Source organism: Staurois parvus, unplaced genomic scaffold (assembly GCF_062004578.1).
Source record: "Staurois parvus isolate SC_StPar_1 unplaced genomic scaffold, SC_StPar_1.0 ptg000104l, whole genome shotgun sequence".
NCBI classification, from domain to species: Eukaryota; Metazoa; Chordata; class Amphibia; order Anura; family Ranidae; genus Staurois; species Staurois parvus.
Window position 1 is genome coordinate 8,908,302 of NW_028317900.1, and position 23,527 is coordinate 8,931,828.

The window sequence follows — 23,527 nt, forward strand, 5'->3', positions numbered from 1 at the left end:
AAATCTGTCCTATAGGCTGTCCCAAAAGACAGGGGTCAACTTCCAAATGACAATTTACTTTATAAAAATGTCTGGACTTAAGGTATTTATTTGGTCTCTCTCTAGTGGTTGACCAAAAGTGGAGATTATAACCTGGATATACAATACTTCTAATAATATCCTGACTTTGACTATGTCCAACTTTTTCTAACAATAAGCCTACAACACAATTTGAACAAGACATTTACATAGGCACCCAACTCAGTGTCACCATACCTTCACCTTCCCCAGGTCATCAACCAATCAGGTTTAGCTGGAGGGGTGGGGCGTGTTACACGGAAGTTGACAAAACCTTCAGTGACCTCTGGTCCATACACTTACCACCTGGACACTTGTGTCACACAAACAAATTATCTTATACTTCTATGCGATAGGAAGAAAAGCAAAGAATTGCAGGAGAAAACTGATCAACCCGGACTTTCCCTGGTTTCTTTTCAAAGAAACTCCTTTAGTCCCTTCTCTAAGAGACTTGCACTTCTACAAAGTGCTCTGGTCTTCCCAAAAGACCTGGTGCTTCCAAAAAGCACACTGCGCCTGGCCACTGGCGTCTTATGATGCGAGGTCCAGTGCAACAAAGGGCCTGAAATTTTATCACAGCCTTACGGCAAGACAGATTGATTACCTACCGAAGGGTGATTATTTCATCCCGGATACGAGCCCCCAGCTGAAAGGAATTAGACTCTCATCCCTCTCAAGACACTGACCCCCATCAGTCCCAGGCTTGATCAGTGACTGTCCTCAGGCCTGGAGCCCACTCTGAGACACACAGGAAACGCAGACACAAGGTGGTATCTCAGAATGAACTGAATTTATTCTTCCGTGTTTCAGCTTATATAAGAAACTTCAAACAATGCATAAAATATAGAAGCCAATCAAATATCAGATATGCATAAACCAATCAAGTTTTACATGCGTCAGTCATGGCCAATCATTTTTGATATACGTCATATTTGAACTCTTAAACACTTATGTAAATTCCAAGTTCTTAAGAAAAAGAAATATTTATTTTTAACATATACTCAGGATGCTGCCTCACCACTAACTTTTCAGTTTAACCTGATAAGAAGAAAAAAGAGAACTTGGAGTTTAAGAGAAAAAGGAAGTTCTTTAGGTTTCTTGAGAATATGAGACAAAAGAGGAACCTTAGAGTTTCTTGAAAAAAGATAACATACAATAGAAAGAGGAAGTTAGTTTTTAAGTTAAAGACAGAGAATATACAATGTTTTAACAAATATGAAATAATTCTTAACTTAAGCTATCATTTAAACAAGATGGCCTTTACTAATTCTTAGCACAAGATGGCTACTTTTAGGCTAAGGGACAAAATGGCGGTATGGTAATGCTGAAAGGCTGATTCCTTCAGAGAGGTGGTAGAAGAACTTTATGGAAAGGTACCAAAGTTTCTCGGAGGACATTTTTTTCACCGACTGTTAGCACCCTCGGCTGCCAACTCTTCTTGGTCCAGTGATTTTGTCGGTCTCGACTGTCCCATAGACACAGAAAACAAGGGTATTTGGTATACCCAGCTTGTTGCCCGAGCAGCATGCACAAGACTCCACACACTTGCTAACCATGCTCTTCATATTTAAGTTTACGAAGAACCAATTCCAAGTTCTCGTAGGTTTCCTTCAAGTGTACGGAATGACCTACAGGTATGGAAGCGTAAAAACCACCGTTGTGGAGTAAAACTGCTTTGAGACTTCTTTTTGAAGAATCTATAAAAAGACGCCATTGCTCTGAATCATATTGAATTTTAAATTGACCCATCAGACCTTCAACATCGATGCAATAAACCAACTTGTCTTCCTGGGCGAAGTAAGGAACGAACTCCTTTTCACGATGTCTGAACCATGAAGATGACACTACTGGCAACAATAAATTCCTGCTTTTCAGCCTTGATCTGAGTAACTCAGAGGCATCTTTGGGAAGATTCAAGTCTCTTACCAAATCATTCATCTCCTCCTGAGAAAACAATTTTGGTCTTGCATCATCTTCAAAGTCAGAACTTGATTCGTCATCTGGTTCAGGTATGGCTTCACCTTCATCGGAGCTAGGTATCTCTTCCAAGGTAGCAGGGGGCTTGGGTACTGGTATATCTGTGCCATGGGGGATGGGACGAATTGCTGAGTGAAGATTGGGGTATGAAATGGAAAGCTTCCATTTGGAATTAAACCCTTGCACATCACATGAACAAAAACAACAGTCGTCACTATGGTTCTTTTGCCCTCGCCATACCATAGGAATCCCATAACGGAAAGATTTTTTCTTACCCTTGAACCAGTTTTGGAGGTCCTTAACACACCATTTGCACACTTTATGAGGCACCCAAACTTTTTCTTGATCTCCAATTTTTAGTCCAAAGTATGCAAAGTATACTTTTTTCACAAAGTCTGTAATATTCTGCTGTTGCTTCAACACTGTATATTCACCACAGATGAAACAGAAACTGTCTGATGAATTAATACACTTTCGCGGAGCCATAACATAACGGTTGAAGAATGACGAGCTAACACGAACTGCGATGAAAAAGTGTGAACAGCCTAGAACCAAGAACCTGATGATGATTCGTGCACAAGTGTGGACTGCAGGAGAGAGCAGCTCTGTGTCTGTACACGAGAGGTCACATTGCTGGCCACGCCCCCCTGCACTGACCGGAGCTGCTGCTATATGCCCTGTGTCTCCCTCCCACTTCATTCTTCAGGAAAGATTAACCCCTTCTACCATTAGAAGCACAGACTCAGGGCTGAGGCTTACACATACAGCATGCTGCTGAGTATCCCAGTAGTCAGACATGTCACTCAGAGCTGCACTTGTATTCACCCCCTTTGCAGGGGGGGAGGGGCAGAGGTTGTTTACCTGCAAATAACATCAAAGGGCCACAAGAGAACTAGGGAAATGAGGAAATAGAATTTTTTTTCCCTAAAACTTGCTTAGCTTATGTATATATTGCTGACCATCAGATATACAGTGCTATCATTTTTTTTACATAACTCGGACAACCCCTTTAAGGTTTTTTTGGCTTTATATCTTAAATGCACTTATGTGAATTAATTAATAGTAGTTTGGACTTAAAATTTGGTTAAAAACCCATAATATAAAAAAAATACCAAAAATTAAAAACATTTGATAAATTTGAAGACAATTTTGCATTTTGTGGCAAATCATGATGTCTAGGAGTTTTTTCAATATTTTATTTGTTTTCAGCACACCAAAATACATGGAAATTAGTTGAAAATAATCAAACAGATTTTTAGTCGCAGACCTATGGACACTTTCTGATTACTGATTTAAGTTGATTCATGGACACTTTTTCACAGGAGATTTAATTTGACACATGAAAATGTTGTATATGGTGGTTAGCTTGGACATAACATATATTAATCTATTTCACTATTGAGCGTTTATCATTTATACTCGGCACAACATTTATTGATTTTAAGAGCTTCACAAAGACCTGGAATTAGCAGGTACAATTGTTTCAAAGAAATCAATAATTAATGCACTCAACCGCCATGGCCTGTATGCATGCTCACCATGCAAGACTTCACTGCTGAAGAAAAATCATGTGGATGCTCATTTAAAGTTTGCTGCACAACATGTAGCAAAGTCTGTGAAATACTGGGAGAATATAGTCTGGTCAGATGAGACCAAATTTTAACTCTTTGGATGCCATAATACACACCATGTTTGGAGGTCAAATGGCACTGCACATCACCTCAAAAACACCATACCAACAAAGTTTGGAGGTGGGAACATCATGGTGTGGGGCTGTTTTTCAGCATACGGTACTGGCAAACTTCATGTCATTGAAGAAAGGATGAATGGAAAAATGTACCAAGACATTCTTGATAAAAATCTGCTGCCATCTACCAAGATGATGAAGATGAAACAAGGGTGGACATTTCAGCAAGACAATGATCCCAAACACAAACGTGAGGAAACTCTCAATTGGTTTCAAAGAAAAAAAATAAAGCTGCTAGAATGGCCCAGCCAGTCATCTGACTTGAATCCCATAGAAAATCTATGGAAAGAACTAAAGTCCAGAGCTCATAGAAGAGGCCCACAGAACCTTCAAGATTTGAATACTGTTTGTGTGGAAGAATGGGCCAAAATCTCACCTGAGAAATGCATGTAACTAGTTTCTCCATACAGGAGATGTCTTGAAGCTGTCATTACCAACAAAGGATTTAGTAGAAAGTATTAAATAAATTTCAGCTAGCGTGTTTAATACTTTTTCCCTGTGTCATTCAATTTTATTACACATAACTTAATTTCTGAACTTATTTGTTTTGGTTTCTTTGTATATATGGATTGCATGGATTGTTACCAATGTGCTGAAAATTTCATGTCAATAGCACCTTTATAAATATATTTACTGAGTTTAATGGTGACGTTTATATATATATAAATATTAGTGCTGAGCATAAATGAGTACCCCCCCAACAGATTTGAAAACCTTTACTTTCCTTTAAGAATCAACATTTTCTATGCAACACTATACTACAAAATACTCCCAAAATTGCGGGCCATTGACTACACACAAGATTTGTTCATTTGCACACACAAATACGTTTTTTTCCTAACAAATTCATTCAAGACCATGTTGCAAAAATTAATACACCCTAATGAAAGTCTTAGGAGCACAGCTAAATTTTAGACAACAAAATCCTAATTATTATTATTATTATACAGGATTTATATATGCCAACAGTTTGCTCAGCGCTTTACAATATAATTAACAAGAATTCAACTACAGGTGAGTCTAATTATTCATTAAACAGGTGTTCTGCAGACAGCTGATTATAAAAGGGCATTACTTAACAAAAAAAACCCTTCCTATTTCATGTAGTCAGCAATGGCACCACATGGAAATGTCAAAAGGCCTGAGAAAGAAAATAATTTCTTTACACAAGAAAGGTGGAGGCTACAAAAAGATCAGCAAAGGGTTCCTTATCAATCACAATACTGTATCAAAAGTGATGCAAAAATTAAACAAAGAATAATGAAGAAAATCTCCATGCAAGTTCACTGCAGTTAGTAAAGAAGTAGAAAGCCAAACTGGGGTGATTGTTTCCCATGACACAGTAGGGTGTACGCTGCAGAGGAATGGCATGCATGGGTGTCGTTCACAAAGGAAGCCTCTCCTAAAGCCCATGCACAAAAAAGCCCACCTAGAGTTTGCCAGGGCCCATGCTGAGAAAGAAGACTACTGGGACTCTGTACTCTTGAGTGATGAGACCAAGGTAAATGTTTTTGGAACTGATGGATTCAATATTGTATGGCGTCGCAAAGGTGAAGAGTACAAACAAAAATGCATGGTGCCTACAGTGAAACATGGTGGTGGCAGTGTCCTTCTGTGGGGCTGCATGAGTGCTGCTGGAGTTGGGGAGCTGAATTTCATTAATGGTATCATGAATTCACAGATGTACTACTCTATATTGAAAGAGAAGATGCTACAATAACTCTGTGCCCTTGGTTGCTGTGCACTTTTCCAACATGACAATGATACAAAACACACATCTAATGCCACTGTTGCATTTTTGAAGAAGAACAGGGTGAAAGTGATTCAGTGGCCAAGTATGTCTCTTGATCTGAACGCAATCGGACACCTATGGGGAATTCTGAAGAGACAAGTTGAGCATCATTCTCCATGCAGTATCCAGACTCTAAAAGAGGTAATTCTTGAAGAATGGAAAAAGATTAATGTTGCAATATGTTGCCAACTTGTTCATACCATGCCTAGAAGACTTGGTGTAGGTCTTACAAATCATGGAGGTCATACAAAATACTAGATGTAGTAGTTTTTGTTGTGGGGTATATTCATTTTTCCAATTTGAGTAAAACTGAAGATTTTGTAATCTAAGTTATATTATTAAGCTTTCTTTCATGTAATGAGCTAAACAAATGTTCTATAACATTTCTATAAACTATACTCAGTTTTGTCAAAATGTTGGAAAATGTTCTTGTGTTCATTGAGATATTGATTAAAATCTTACTTTTCAAAAAGGAATGTACTCATTTATGCTGAGCTGAGCTGAGCACAGTGAGCTGAGAACTGTGTATATATTATTATAATACAGGATTTACTGTATATAGCGCTAACAGTTTGCGCAGTGCTTTACAAAATGAAGGTAGACATTACAGTTACAATACAATTTGGTACAAGAGGAAACAGAGGGCCCTGCTCATGAGAGCTTACAATCTAGGAGGAGGGGTTGAGTGATACAAAAGGTAATAGCTGTGGGGGATAAGCTGATGAAGGAAATAAATGGTGGTTTACTATGTAGAAGCAGGATAGGCTTTTTTAAAGAAAAAGGTTTTCAGGGATTGTCTAAAGGTGGATAGATTAGGAGACAGCCGGACAGATTGGGGTAGGGAGTTCCATAGGATGGGAGAAGCTCGGGAAAAGGTGAGCAGGGGAGGAGACACAGGAACTAGAGAGCAGAAGGTCTTGGGAGGATTGAAAAGAGCGGTTTGATTGATATTTTGAGACCAGGTTGGTGATGTAGCTGGGGGCAGAGTTGTGGATGGCTTTGTAAGTTGTTAGTATTTTGAATTTTATTCGTTGGGCGAGTGGAAGCCAGTGGAGGGATTGGCAGAGGGGTAGCATACACTGAACGGTTGGTAAGGTGGATGAGCCTGGCAGCAATATTCATGATGGACTTGAGGGGGTTAGCCTATGTACAGTTAAGCCAATGAGGAGGGAGTTATCGAGGCGAGAGATGACCGGGGAGTGAATTAGGAGCTTTGTGGTATCATTGGCTAAAAAGGGGCGTATTCTGGAGATGTTGCAGAGGTTGAGGCGGCATGATTTGGACAGGGATTGGATGTGGACCTGAAAGGATAGTTCAGAATTCAGGGTTACCCCTAGCACCCTGGCATGCAGGGATGGGTTGAGAGTGGTGCAATTGATCCTGACCGAGAAATCAGGGGAAGAGGCACGTGAGGGAGGAAATACTATGAGCTCAGTTTTGGATAGATTGCATTTTAGGAAGTGGTGTGACATCCAGTGTGATATGTCTGTTAGTAAATCGGTGATATGTGAGGAAACTGATGGGGTGAGCTGAGGAGCAGAGAGATAAATTTGTGTGTCATCAGCATAGAAATGAAATTGGAAACCATGGGAAGCTATCAGCTGACCCAAGGAAGAAATGTAAATCGAGAATAGGAGAGGTCCAAGGACTGAACCTTGGGGGACCCCGACAGTAAGAGGAGTTGGAGAGGAGGAAGTAGAGTTGTAAGTGACACTGAAGGTGTGGTGAGATAGGTAAGATTCAAACCAACAGAGAGTACAGTTATGGAGACCCAGTAAATAGAGGTTTTTTTTTGAGGAGGGAGTGGTCAACTGTGTCAAAGGCAGCGGAGAGGTCCAAGAGCAAGAGTACAGAATAGTGACCATTGATTTTAGTGGTTAGTAAGTCATATGTGAGTTTTAGGAGAGCAGTTTCTGTGGAGTGTTGTGGGCGAAATCCAGACTGAAGGGGATTGAGAACATTATTTTCAATAACGTGGCACGTCAGTCGGTTGTAGACTAGATGTTCAAGGAGTTAGGAGGCAAAAGGCAGTAAGGAGATGGAACATAGATTGCTAAGATTGGCAGGGTCCAGTGTGGCTTTTTTAAGTATGGGGGTGACTAGCGCATGTTTTAGAGAGTTGGGGAAGATGCCAGTAGAAAGGGAGAGAATGAACATATGAGTTAAAGAATTAAGAATAGAGCCAGAGGGTGACCGTAGTATTTGCGAGGGAACAGGGTCCAGGGGGCAGGTGGTTAGGTGGGCTTTAGAAAACAGTTTACCAACCTCCTCTATAGTAGCTGGGTTAAACAAGGGAAGTATAGATTGTGCAGATGGACAAGGAGTGTAGGGTGAGGGAGTTATCTGTACAGTGGAGATGTCATTACGAATTGTATCAATCTCATTTTTTAAGTGATTAGCGATCTCCTGGGCAATGAGTGAGTTAGTGGGTGGAGGTAAAGAAGGACGAAGTAGAGAGTTAAAGGTAGAATAGAGTTGACGGGGATTGCGTGAGATGGTGTTAATGAGAGTGATAAAACAGGTCTGTTTGGCAGTGTGGAGGCAAGAATTGTATTTTTGAAGGGCAGATTTATATTGGTCAAAGTCTTGCTGGGTCCTAGCCTTACACCATAAACACTCCAGAGCACAGCTACATTTTTTCAGGTATCTGGTTTCGTCTGTTTGCCAGGGCTGTAGCGGTTGGGGCCAGGGTGTTCAGGGTGGATGACAGTGAACTATTGTAGACAGAAGTGGCCAGGTTGGCGCAGGACAGGGCTGAGATTTTGTCATAGAGACAATCTGTTGCTGAAAAAAGAAGAGAAGATTAAGAAGATAATGAAGGTTTCTACGGGTAACTGGTAGTTGGAAGACAAGGAGGAGGAAGCCAAGGAGAGAGTGAATCTAATAAGGGAGTGATCAGAGAGAGGAAGAGGAAAGTTGGTGAGGTTGCAAGGAGTGCATAGGTAGGAGAATACAAGGTTGAGGCGCTAACCATTGGCGTGAGTAGAAACATGCGTCCATTGTTTTAGGTCAAAAGAAGTGGTTAGGCTGAGAAGTTTAGAGGTAGCAGGAGTGTTAAGATTAACAGGGATGTTGAAGTCACCAAGAATGATAGTGGGAATTTCAGAAGAGAGAAAATAAGGCAGCCAAGCAGCGAAGTCATCAAGGAAGCTTGATACCGGTCCAGGAGGCAGATAGATCACAGCAATTCTTAAAGAAACTGGAGAGAACAGACGAATACAGTGAACTTCAAAAGAGGAGAGGGTAAGAGAGGGAAGTGAATGAAGGACCTGAAAAGTACTTTGAGGGGATAGGAGGATTCCTACTCCACCTCCTTTCCGTCCACTAGGCCTGGAAGAGTGAGTCCAGAGGAGACCACCATGGGAGAGGGCAGCAGGAGAGGGAAAGTCAGATTCATAAAGCCAGGTTTCTGTAATTGCAAGCAAGCTAAAGGAGTTTGTGATTAAAAAGTTCATGGACACAGGTGAGTTTGTGTGTGTGTGTATATATATATATATATATATACTGTATACTATATTGCCAAAAGTATTGGGACACCCCTTCAAATCATTGGATTCAGGTGTTCCAATCACCTCCATGGCCACAGATGTATAAAATCAGGCACCTAGGCATGCAGACAGCGTCTACTAACATTTATGAAAGATTGGGTTGCTTTCAGGAGCTAAGTAAATTCAAGCGTGGTACTGTGATAAGTTACCACCTGTGCAATAAGTCCAACTGTAAAATTTCCTTGCTACTAAATGTTCCATGGTCAACTGCTGTGGTATTATAACAAAGTGGAAGCAACTGAGAACAACAGCAGCTCAGCCATGAAGTGGTTTGCCATGTAAAATGACAGCAGGATCAGCTCATGCTCATGCTGAAGTGCACAGAAGTCGCCAACTGTCTGCAAAGTCAATAGCTAAAGACTTCCAAACTTTGTGTGGCCTTCAGATTAGCACAACAACAGTGCGTAGAGAGCTTCAAGGAATGGGTTTCCAAGCCTTACATCACCAAGTGCAATGTAAAGCGTTGGATGCAGTGGAGTAAGGCACTCCACCACTGGACTCTAGAGCAGTAGAGACATGTTCTATGGAGTGACAAATCATGCTTCTCTGGCAATCTAACGGACGTGTCTGGGTTTGGTGGTTGCCTGACTGCATTGGGCCAAGTGTAAAGTTTGGTGGAGGGGGGATTATGGTGTGGGGTTGTTTTTTAGGGGTTGGACTTGGCCCCTTAGTTTGAGTGAAGGGAACTCTTAAGGCGTCAGCATACCAAGACATTTTGGACAATTTCATGCTCCCAACTGTGGGAACAGTTTAGGGATGGCCCCTTCTTGTTCCAATATGACTGCGCACCAGCGTACAAATCAAGGTCCATAAAGACATGGATGAGTGAGTTTGGGGTGGATGAACTTAACTGGCCTGCACAGAGTCCTGACCTCAACCCGATAGAACACCTTTGGGGTGAATTAGATTGGAGAATATAATGAAAAAACTAACCTCTTTCTCTCTATTTTTTTTTATACTGAATTTGAAAATTTGAATGAATTACATCATTTATATATATTTAATAATTTTATAAAATATTATTCTTTGTGATATATTAAAGTTATTCTAAAGGCTTTTTAAAAAAAAAAAATAACAAACATGTCTATACTTACCTGCTGTGTGCAGTGGTTTTGCACAGAGCAGCCTGGATCCTCCTCTTCTCGGGTCTCCCACAGGCTCCCCTGGCACCTCCCTCCTGTCGGGTGCCCCCACAGCATGCAGGTGGCTGTGGGGGCATCCGCTGCTCCATGTGTCCATTCATGGCTCGGCCATGCCCCCTCTCTCTTCTCATTGGCTCACTGGCCAATCAGAAGAAGGAGTCCAGGGATAGCTGAGACTTCAGTGCACATCACTGGATTGAGAGGGGGCTTAGGTGAGTATTAGGGGGGCTGGGGGAGCTGCTGCACAGAGAAGGGGTTTTACCTTCATGCATATAATGCCTTTAAAACCACTTTAATATGAAAAATGTGGGAAATAAATAATCTTTTAATGTATAATAACATTTTGTTTTATATCATTTTTAATTTCATCTTCTTATTTAATAATGCTTTAATAATTGAGTATATTAAATATATAGACTTTTGATATTTATATATCTTACATTTTTAAAATTATATTTTTTCATAATAATTATTTAAATATTAGTTATATTAATACTTATTTAATTCATTTTAAAAATAAACATTTTTAAGATGATTATTAAATCAATATTAAAGCAAGAAATATAAATATATTTTTAAAAGAAATATCAGTAAGCACACATTTAATATATAAATATTTCTTTTACAAAGAATTTTAATATAGAATAGATAGGAGCAGAGAATCAGTCAAAAACAGATGCATTGATCAACAGGAATAAAACATACAAGGTATTCGACGAATATTACAGAATATGTACTGATGGAGAGACATAGAAATAAACTGCATACTTAAGTGCCGTGTACAGAAAAAGAGAACAAGAAAAAAAAAAAAGAGAAAACAATAAGTTGCAAAAATGGTAAACATTTAGAGACCAATGACAATATAAACTCTAAGGAAAAATTGTCACTATATCAGCATACTGAAAGCGAAGAAGATATGAGATGGAGCCTATCTGAACACAGATAGGCATCCCACATGCGTGGCTCCCGATGCAGTCCAGCAGAAGGATATAGTATTGCTGGTGCAGTACTCAAAGCAATAATCACAATCAGTAAAATAATACAAAAACAGACTAGACCAAAGGAAAGAGACGAACGAAGTGTAAGGAGACGAAAACAAAAACAAAAAGGGCTCCAGGGGGAACGCAACAGAAAAAAGAAAAATAAACTAATATGTCAATTTTATATTGACAGAAGGGACTGGTCGAATCTCGATGGTTGGGCTATATCAAGCCAGGGACGCCATGTCTGCAGGAATTTTGTGTGTGTCTAATAGTATAGCCGTCAGTTTTTCGTTAACCATTATGAAGTTCATCCGGTTTTTGACAGCTTCGTAGCTGAGGAGGGGAGTCTTCCAAGCCCTTGCGATCGTCAGCTTGGTAGCCATAAACAGGTGTGATGCCAGCTGCCGTTTGGGACGAAGTAGGCCCACTAATGGTTTAAACAGAAGCGCTTCATATGAGTTGCACTTAATGTCTGTGTGAAACATAGTGAGGAGGAGGGCATAAACTCTGATCCACAATCTGCAAACCTTAGGGCAAGTCCACCATAGTACCCATCTGTTGACAGCCCCGAAAACAATTCGGGGAATATGTAGGGATAAAATGAGCCAGACGAGCAGGTGTGTAATACCATCTATAAAGAACCTTATAGGCATTTTCTAGAATGATAACATTTCTAGAGCATTTAGATAACGCTTGGGTCATGGTCCGCCAATCTTGTTGATCCAGAGTGCCCCCGAGTTCCGACTGCCAACACTGATGATAAGAACGGACCGGAGGAATATATAAATATTTCATTAGTTTTCATTGAGTTTTATTTTTATTTTGTTAATTTTTTTTTTTTTTATATATAATCTGTCTTTATTTAAGATTTTTCTCATAAAGATAAAGCAATGGTAAAGACAAAGATTTACAGAGACATAGAGAAAAGGTAGCAATTAAAGGGAGCAGGACCCACAGTAGACGCTGCATACAGTAATGTAATACTGATATAAGTCAAGCATATGGTACAATATAGACACCATGCCGCATACCGCCGCCTGCTGTTAGGGCAGCGAGAAGCAGCACAAAACTGATCACCAAGAGATCAACTACCATGCAGGAGCTACGTCTCTGCACGAGGCCAGCCAATTTCAAGGCGAAGATCAGACATGCCTCTGTGGCATTCCATGCTTCAAACTCAGACAATAGAAGTGACATTATATAGCCCGAGGGGCATTTACAGAAACTCAGTACTTATATGCAATAAAGCAGAAACACAGAAAAAACAAGATAGAGAGGAAAAAGAGAAGGGAAAAATACAAAGAAGATAAAATAGCCAAGGGCCAATAGAATGGGAGTAATACGGGAGAGGGACAAAGCAGGAGACAGGACTCGGGGGAAACCAACCACTGAATATGCCAGCAACAGAATTTCTGGGTTCCAGGCAAACAGAGTGGAATCAGCTGGAAGGGGAGTCTAGACGTCTAGGGGACCCAAGGGGAGGATCCAGAATCATAGGGAGCCCGTATTCGGAGGAGGATCAACCGGATTCTCTAATTCCATAGAGTAGTACGACCACCCAGCCCAAGTGTCATAAAATTTCTCAAGATTGTTTTTGACCATATGGATCCAGCATTCCGCCTGATAAATCCTATCAACCACTCGATTCCACTTTGCCACAGTAGGGCACTGACTCTGCTTCCAAAGGCGTGGTATTAGGTTCTTAGCGGCATTCAAAAGATGCGGGGTTATACTACATTTATAAATTTTGATTGAGGAAGGGGTACTATGAAATAAATAGTGCAGAGGAGTGAAATCAATTGGTTGAAAGGTCATTCTCTGAATCCAGGGGGAAATCTCCAACAAATCGTCAACATCTATTATCAGACCCAGGAAAAATCTTAGCTAGCTGGGAAGGTGTCCTATACCACTTACAGAGAAACTTATAGCATGACTCTTATGTTTTGGAAATGATGGAAGAGGCATGAGTCATCTCAATTTTCCATAATTGCGGTGGTTCCAAATCGAAACCTAAGTCAGCCTCCCATTCCCATATGTAATAGGGTGTCGTCTGAGAAAAAGTGGATAGTAAACCTCTGTACATCTGGGATAGCAAGTGTCTAGCGTCCCCCAACTCCACACATGATGTCTCAAAGGAAGTTAACGAGTCCCGGGCTCGCACCTTGGGTAGCAACCTTTGAAATAAATCATGAATCTGACAGTAATGCCAAAAATCCATAGGGAATGACCCAAAAGACCTGCTCAGGCCATCCAGGGTCAGCAGACGCCCAGACGGGGCCAGAATCTGACATCAGACAATCCCTTCTCCACCCCATACATTAAAAAGGTTGCATCTTCACCAGGTAAAAACCAAGGGAAACCTCCCAGTGGTGCGAGGGGTGAAGTCAAAGGGGAGAGGCCTCCCAACCTATTAACCTGATCCCAAACCCTCAGTGTGTTAAGCGTTACTAGGCTAGGCCAGCTGGATAGTCCTTGATGCACATGCGGGACCCAAGAGGCTCCAGACAAATTTCTACTGGCTATACTCTTCTCCAAAGGGACCCATAGTTTATCTGCTGTATGACGCGTCCAATTTAAGATACGAACTAGGCCCACGACTTTATAGTAAAGACATACATCTGGAACTCCCAAATCCCCATCCTCCTTATGCCTGCGAAGGAGCAAAAATGCCAATCAAGGTCTCCTCCCTTGCCAAATAAAAGCCATGAACAACCTATGCCAACAGCTAAATAATATCGGTGGAAGATGGATCGGGATCGTCAAGAGCAGATACAAAATTTTAGGCAGGATCGTCATTTTAAGAGTATTAATTCAGCCGAGCCACGTGAGGGCGGTCTCATGCCAGATGCCCAGATCCCTCTCTACTCCCTGTAATAACACCCCATAATTTTCTGAATATAGTAATTTAGGGTCTGGAGAGATCTGGGTACCCAGGTAAGTCAACGTGTGGGGCTGCCATACAGATTGGAAATTGGCCTTTAATGAATGTGCAAGGTCCGGTGGGATCGTAACCGGCAGCATTTCTGATTTCCTGTAGTTAATACTGAAGTTCGAGAGGGAGCCATACCTGTGAAATTCAGACAGCAGCACTGGTAGGGCTGTGAGGGGGTGGGTAATGTTAAACAAAATATTGTCGGTGTAAGCCGAGAGTTTATGTAGCCCAGAGCCAATGAACACCCCTTTAATATCGTTGTTGCCCTGAATTTTCCACAGGAGTGGTTCTAATACCAAAGCAAACAGGAGAGGGGACAGAGGGAAGCCCTGTCTAGTACCATTACGAATGTGCAGTGGTTCGAAGAACATCCCATTGACCTTAACTCTAGCCGCAGGTTGAGTATATAGAGCCATAATCCAACCCATCATCTTCTCCCCCAACCCCAGTGCCAGCAAGGTCTCTTCCATGACGTGCCAATCCACCCTATCAAATGCCTTCTCAGCATCCGTTGTCTGAAGAAGAAGTAAGTGCTTCGAAACACATCACCTGACCCTGTTCCTGCCTTGCCATTTGTTGCCCGCAAAGGTCCCGACTTCCTTGCTGTCCACGCTGGTTTCAGCACCATTTTCAAAAACTCTCTGCATTGCTGAACACTGAAGGCTGCATCTCTATGCAGCTCTATGGGGAGCTGCCTTCACCATCCATCCGACACCTAGGACCCTTTGACTATGGACTTCCCTGTTTCCATTTGTCGCTTCATCGCCACCCCATTTTGAATTCATTACTATTGTACGCTTATTCCCCTATTTGTATTTCTCCCGCTGTATCCGTCATTTGTCACTAACCTATCTAGACTCTTCATGTGTTGTCCTCTCCCAGTGCCGTTTTGTTTTTCATTTGTAACTTTTAAAGAAGGTCTCCTCTTGTTGGGTGGGGATTTTAATCTCTCCCTGGATACTCACTTAGACACCTTGTCTGGGAAGTTGATCTTTTCCTTTAGAGCTCTTAAACATTTTTGGAAGTGTTTGCAAGATCTTCATTTAGTGGACAGCAGGAGGGTGACCCATCCTTCTGACAAAGACTACAGCTATTTCTCCCATGTTCATAACTCTTACTCACCAATCCCTTGACCAATCCCATTTAGGCCTCATTTGCTACGCAGATATTGGTTCGGTGACCGTATCTGATCATGCTCCGGTTACGCTGACTCTGTGTCAAGGTCCTACCTTTTCCCAGAGGTTATGTTACTCCATGTGCTGGCGTCCATCTTGGATTCTGCTGTGCATGGTGGGAATCCTTTTATGCCTTCAGGTCTCTGTGGTCCATCCCCCAGAGGGGTGTGGCTGATGACATATAAGCCTGTGGCCCGCACATGCTCTTTGCACTTGTGTCTTTGTTGTGCTATTACTCTGTTCTGACTCTCGTGACTCTCCTGGTATCTGATTCGGCTTGTGACTCGACTATTCTTTGTATTCTCCTTTGATCTGACCCTCTGTTGCTGAACCCGGCTCGTGACCTGTGATTCTCGTCTGCTGTCCTGTACTGTTTTGTCCTGTTGTTGTTGACCCGGCTTGTCTGACTACTCTTTTGTCTCTTCCACCAGCTACACGCCATTGGCGGCGGCCATTACCGCAGCTGAGGTGTCTCGGGGGCCGCGACCTGGTTCCTGGTTGCGTCAAGTCCATCCCCACCATCAGGGGCCCTGGTGAAGGGCAGCCTGGGACTTAGACTCCGCGCCCTGAGGGACTTCAGTCTGTGGGTGGTGGTTGTCGTCAGCCAGTGCGTTACATTGTTAGGCCTGCCTGTCCGTTCCTCAGCTCCTGCCCTACACTCCTTCTGAAGAAGAAGCAAGTGCTTCAAAACACGTCATCTGACCCTGTTCCTGCCCTGCCATTGGTCGCCCGCCGAGGTCCCGACTTCCTTGCTGCCACGCTGGTTCCGACGCCATTTTCAAAAACTCTCTGCATTGCTGAACACTGACGGCTGCATCTCTACTCATCCTGCACAACCAGGATCCATCTTCACATCATTGGAATACTGAGGGCTTACCAAAGGCATTCCTTTACCATGCTATTATACTTCTTATGTTTCTGCCAGTCAGAGTGATATCATCCCACCCCCTCCTGTCTTCTGCCTATAAAACACCAGAGAACCTGACAGCCAATCAGGTCTTAAGAAGAAGCAAGTGCTTCGAAACGCGTCACCTGACCCTGTTCCTGCCCTGCCATTGGTCGCCCGCCGAGGTCCTGACTTCCTTGCTGTCCACGCTGGTTTCGGGGCCATTTTCAAAAACACTCTGCATTGCTGAACACGGACGGCTGCATCTCTGCACAACCAGGATCCATCTTCACATCATTGACAGACTGAGGGCTTACCAAAGGCATTCCTTTACCATACTATTATACTTCTTACATTTGTGAGTAGTTTTCAAACCTCTTGTTACCAATAAATCTTTAACCCTCTACACTGAGATTGGCGCCCCCTTGTGTCTGATTGATTTTTTTTCCTCTTTAAAAGTTAGGAGTGTTGTCAGGGATCCGGGTGTGACCAGAAATGTGTGAACTGACACAGGGAAGTAGCAGGCTTCAGGAACACAGGCGTAGTCAGGGCTGGAGAGGTGGAATGGTCAGGCGGGCCGTAAGGTACTGTCAGGCACCGCCCGGCGGGATCTCTATTGACCCACAGACCAGGATTCCCCAGGGCGCAGAGTCTAAGCCCCAGTCTGCCTTTTCACCAGAGCCCCTGATGGTGGGGATGGACTTGGCGCAGGACTGAGACCAGGTCGCGGCCCCTGAGTGCACCCAACTGTGGTAGAGGGGTCCGCCGAGGGTATGTACCGAGGGAAAGCCTGATGTGAAGACGCTGGCAGGTTTGGACAATAGTGACTGGATCCGTGCGGGATGGATGGATTGTTTGGGTAGCGTCGGGCGTAGTCAGGCAGGCCAGGTCAGCAACGTGCGCGCAGTGAGGTACCGGAGGAGCAGGCAGAGAATAGTCAGGGTCACAAGCCGGGTTCAGTAACTCACGGGCAGCGCGGTACAGAGGATCAAGCAGAAGGATGGTCAGGCAAGCCAGGGGTTCAACAGGAGATGGTCAGCAGAGGTCAGGATCAAAGCAGGGTCAGCAACTAGGCAGATAGGTAGGAACACAGGATACCAGGTACTGGGGCTCATGGGAAACATACACTAAGGCACTGACTGCAGGTCTGGCCATTCCTTAAATACACCTCCTGCAATCAGCCCCAGGTGTTGGCTGATTGCAGGAGTGAGCTTCTGGCTGCTGAGAGCACCCGCTGGTCAGCCCTGGTACTGCAGCCCAAACGGCAGGTGAGTCCCACCACCAGTGCTGAGTCCATTCCTGACAAGTGTCTTCAACATTTTGGAAAAAAAGTAAACGGTTCGTGTGTTAGAGGCATACAAATTAGTGAACGTGTAGACCTCACCATTAATGGTGCCCTTAAGGAACAGAAATCTACTCTCCGGGTCCGCCAGCTGAGCGATAGCAACAAAAGGACATGACCTATACACTGCCATTAACACTCCCTGTGCTTTAGGGAATGGGGACAGGCAAGAAAACCACTGATTAAATATAGACTGAGGGAGCCTGGGTGTGGAAGCCACCGTGAAATGGGTCTCCAGGCCAGGGGCAGACTGACAACTCATGGGGCCCCCGGGCAATAGGGGATCATGGGGCCCCTGTGTCCTTGCCCAAACTCAAAAAAGCCTATAAAAAAGGTACCAGGGGCATCTCATGCGGCCCCCTACTGACTTCGGGCCCTCAGGCAGTGCCCGAGTTTCCAAATGGTCAGTCTGCCCCTGCTCCTGGAGCAGCAACACAGTCGGGCCCATATGGTGCAGTTCCTGTCAAAGCTTCCAACATTTAGAGGGGGAGCATAGACCAAGGAAATTTTAGGAAACTACCGACAATGAGGACGCCATTTAATCAGTCTTAAGAGTAGACTGAGATCTCCACTCCAGGAGGTCCAGTCCAGGGAAGAGCGGAGAAACCAAGCAACCCCCCCCCCCCCCCCCCGAGCTCCGAGACACCACCAATACCTGTGAGCAAGAGAAAAATAAAAAACAGAAAGCAGAAAGAGGACACAAAAAAATGGCAATGAACCCACAGAAAGGGCCATTTGCCACATACCAAAGAAGGAGGGAGGAGACGGACCCGGACAAAGCCCAACGGGGTCCCTGCCCGAGTCCCCTAAAGGACTGTAATACACAGTAATGTCTCCTCATTTAGGAGACAATCCTACTTGGGGGTAGTGACTGGCCATGAGGGAGAGGCAAACACAAGCCCGGGGCAAAGCTGAACATCAAAAAGCTAAGCTTTCAAATTGCAAAATTAACCAGCTTTAAACAACTATAAACACATTAAACCAGGAGACTTCAAGTAGACCATCCGCGAGAGTCAGAGGAAGTCCCCAGTCTCTGACGTTTTTATCGACGGGTACGCTGAGGGGCCGGTTGCCAGCTGTCTGGGCCCAAAGGGATTTGCACATCACTGGAGTATCGCCAATCTTGGATGTCCACTTTAGCTCCAGAGTTTCCAAAAATGTAGAAAGGTCATATTTGGTGCGTAGGACGGCAGTCTTACCATTCCTGCGGCCAGTAAGGCGAAAGGGGAACCCCCAGCGATATATCACTCCTTCTTGTCGCAGTAAGGCCAAGACCGGGCCCAGTCATGTCCGCATCATAAGGGTGCGCCTTGGCAAGTCAGGAAAGCTCAGCAGATGGGCACTATCAAAATCTACATATTGCTTGCCCCGCATAGCAGACATGACTGCCTCTTTAACACCATATTTGTGTAATAGACATATTACATCTCTGGGCTTATTAACATCTTGTGGTGGCGGAAGCAGGGCGCGATGTGCTCAATCAATTTCTACCAGTGTGGAAACAGAGTCTCCCAAAATCAAACTGAAAATCCCGTGGAGCGTGGACACCAAATCTGGCGCATGAGTTACCTGTCAGGCCACGGATCCGTATCTTTTGGTGTTTTTCCCGATTTTCATAGTCATCTAATTGTAATAATAAAGAGTCCAGCATATGTTCATGCGTGTGGGAGGCCTCCCCAAGTTTTGTGACCTAGTGGGCTAAAATTTCATGAGCAGATTCCACAGCTCACACCTGATAGCCTATAGTAGTGATATCAGCCTGCACCTTATTCAAGGCCTCCTTGAAGGAGGATACAACAGTTGCAATTAATTAAATCATATCGGTTTTTGTAGGGAGGGCCCTAATGGGTTCCCTGATGTCCCAGTCTCCAGCTATGTCATCCAGGACCGAACCCGCAGGTGAAGGCATCGTGGAGGCATGAGATGAAATGGGGCTATCGCTACATACCCGGTTCAGATCGGTGGAATCCCCCGATCATAAACAGCAGCCGGAGGAGAGGCCGTGAGCACCGGATGGTCCGGCACCATCTTGCATTCCTCATTGCGTGATCCCAGGGATCCAGCAAAATAGGAATCTAGGGCCCCAAAGCGAGTCTGTGGGGGCCGAGCAAGTGTAGTACATACCTGCTGCCTCCCCGGCATCACAGAGCTGAGTGTGGGCTTCATCCGTGCCCTGTGAAGCTTCTTGCAGCCCCGAGCAAGCAGGAGCTCTCAAGCCGCACGTCCGCTCTCCTCCATAGCCAGACCGCGCCCCCTTGTTAAATCTTTTAATATAATTTTTTTAAAGGGATAAAACAATTAAATAGGTAAATAATTTCAAATAAAGTCAATAAAGTTTTAGAATATTTACTGTCTTGGTGTTATGTGTTTTTGACACATTAATATACAGGTGGCAAGTGATATACTAGATCTCTTTGCTCTGTGAGCCATGCTGAGAGCCAATGTTGATACCCCCTGTGACATTCCAAGTCACGTAGGCTGTTTCAGGAATTTGTGGATGGGCCTGTACTCTAGAAGGATTGCAATGCAATGCCGCATAGCAGTGATGACGGAGGCGCAGCACCTTCCTGAATAGACTGATGGCATACTGAGCGTGCCGTGAATAGGGGCAAATATGTGCGCCGTGATGTCATTAATCAGAACATCGGCTGATTTCTACACAGCGAATTCAATTTGCTGCATATCCAATTTCCACAATCTCAAAAGGAATAGTTTTCCCTATAGACAATGTAACCACAATTCTAGAAAAAACAATATTTTAAATCAAAGTGAAATCCAGGAAAAAAGAAAAAGTCCAAAAGTTCAAATAATCAATAATGTCCAAAATAATTAATCGCCAAGTGAATCCACAACCAAAAATGGTTAAATAAAACTCACCAGAGTAATATGCTGATTGTTAAAACCAGCATATAGCACTTTTTACTCTGGGAGCAATGATTAATATGGTGACAGCAACACTGAAGAAATGAGGGATGAACTCCAACAGATGATGTTCTATCCGCTCCAAAGGTGATTTAGTATCCAAACTGAGAGAAGACCAGACCGTCACTCGAAAGAAAAAAGTGAACAATCATGGTGCAGTATGTTTTAAAAAACATCAAACTAAAATTGTTTGGCTTTGGAGCAAACTATTATGGGATGTATGTGTTTATGTGTATTAGCTTAGTGGGGGGGGGGGGGTGTCTCCAGCAGCCCTCCCTCCTGGTGGGACTGTTTGCTGGTGTGAAGTTTGAATACCTGTGTGTCTCTTGTTCCTAAATGTAGATTGCCCTGCCTTGTGTCATTATGCAGGGAGAGGTAATTGTCCCCTGAGTGTATATATCTTGTATCTGTGTTAAAATAAAGTAGTCCACCTCCTGGTTTACTTCAAGACTGGTGTCATCTAGTCTTGTATGGTCAGCTGTGGTGTCTGTTGTCGGTGTTCAGACAGGGAAGCAGTATTCTAACGGAAGTACTCAAGCGCAGTCTGGGTCGGTTCTGTTACATTGGTGGCAGCAGTGGGATTGTGCTTCCTGGCTGTGAACATGTCCAAACCATCAAGAAAGTAGACGTCAGTCACCCTAGTGGAGATATGGACCTGGCATCAGAGTTCCCGGGGCTTCTGCGGATCGTTCTTGCAACATACCCCAGGACTGTGTCTGCGGATGAGTACCAGGAGCTCAGGCAGCGGATTCAGGTGGTGCTTTGTAGTGAAGCCCTCCAGGTTGCTGGTATGTACAAGGGCAAGTGCTATCCAACCCCAGGGGAACGGGCCAGGGACCAACGGGAGTTACAGATACCATTCCTGGAAGAGCGACCCCAGGAGCAATGGGTGACTGAGTTGGACAGGCTGGTCCAGCAGGAGATAGAGCAGGGCAACCGATATCGGGCTCTGAAATGGCACGCAGAGCAGAAATATTAGGGGTGACAACAGAATTCTCTCCGGAGGGATATGACTTTGGTGGCCCTGGATTGCTGTGGGAGAGCCTTACAGATCATTTTGTGTTTGGCGATGAAGGAGAACCTACCCTTGAGGTCCTGCAAGAAGACAGAGAGGCTATGTTCGGTCTCACAGGGGTCTCAAAGCTTGAACCAGATCTGGAATACCTGCTGATGAAAGAACAGCATCTGGAAAGGGCATACAAACAACTGCTAAAACATGTTCAGCAGCATGCCCAAGAATCGGCAGTGGAAATTCCAGCGATTGCAGTCCCCAAACCTGAAGTGCTGACAAAAGGGCAGAGCTCTGCTAGCCTCTGCCCAGCACTGGTAACATCTTCTAGGTTCCACGGACAGGAGATGGTGAACCCCTATCCCTAGACACCAGTTCCAGAGACTGGGGATTTGATTGACTTTTCTGCTGAGGAGGAACTAGCTGGTGCACCTTCAGCAAAAGAGCTGGCATCAGGGCACGGCGTTGTTGACCTCTGCCCACAACAATCAGCACCACAGAAGCTACAGGAAGAGGATGCAATCGGCACCTCACAACTGCAGCTTGAGCTGATGTCCGTGGATGGGACTTCGGTCTCCACTGACACCACCCCAGAAAAGGTCTGGCACTGGGACAGGAGGATGTCAGCCTTACTTTGCGAACACTGGGGGATGTCCATCAAGTCAAAGCGGATGAGACTACAGTCACCACCTGGATACGCCAGGGATGCTGGGCAGTCGGCCCAGATCCCCAACAGCATGATGGAGTCGGCCCAGCCACCCTGTCTTTTCTCCAGCGGTTGAGAGGACTTCAGGGAGAAGGACCGCTTCGTACTTCTCCCCAGCAGCGGGTATGTTCTACGAGAGAGGCAGAGGTTGGCTGGGTGAGTAATGTTTTGTGTGGGACAATGTGCTGGGGTACTGTGTGGGTGCTGGCATTGGGGCACTGGGAGTACAGACTAACTTCAGAGTTAACCTGTTTGGGGTCTCCTCCTGTGTTAGTCCCCTGCCGAAAGGGGAGATATGATACGTTTTTCTTGTGTCCCTAGGTGATGGATATGATGGGAGTCACTTTGGGTGGGGAGCACATGGAACCCAGCTCACTTTGGAGAGGCGGGGAGACCCCTGTCTCAGCTTCCCATATCCCTCTTATGTGTAAATCACCCTGTGCCTGTTAGGGGTACAGGGTGATCTGTCTTAATATTGTGTGGGCTTTGTCTCAGACTGTGTAGACATGTTTAGGAGATAGGTGGAGTGGGGGTTGTTGATTGTTTAATGTTATGTGGCTGCATCCCATTGTTCTATTGTTTGTCTGGCTTTGGAGCAAACTATTATGGGATGTATGTGGTTATGTGTATTAGCTTAGTGGGGGGGGGTCTCCAGCAGCCCTCCCTCCTGATGGGACTGTCTGCTGGTGTGAAGTTTGAATACCTGTGTGTCTCTTGTTACTAAATGTAGATTGCCCTGCCCTGTGTCATTATGGAGGGAGGGGGGATTGTCCCCTGAGTGTATATATCTTGTATCTGTGTTCAAATAAGGTAGTCTACCTCTTGGTTTACTTCAAGGCTGGTGTCATCTAGTCTTGTATGGTCGGCTGTGGTGTCTGTTGTCGGTGTTTGGATGGGGAAGCGGTATTCTAACTGAAGTACTCACGCGCAGTCTGGGTCTGTTCCGTTACAATGGACCTTTTCTCTCTTATGGAGAAATAATTTTATGCTTGACTTGATTTAATATTTTAATTTGGATTTTCCATCAACTCCTCACTTTCTCTTAATATAACAATAAAAGCAATGTATCCAGATCAGTGCAACCTAGGTAAAACCTTAGGGGCCATACCCAGACCCCACACTGTGGGGATAGTTTGTAATGTTGCTTCGGGAACTAGATCTTGGTTGTGCACTCACTTTGGCACTTAGTGCCACACAGTCTAGGGCCACGGTTCATCTCTATGTTATCCAGACCCTTCTGGGGATATGCCTGCTGTGACTGGCTAAGCCTGGACCATAATTAGGGACCAGCAACATACAGTAGATAAGT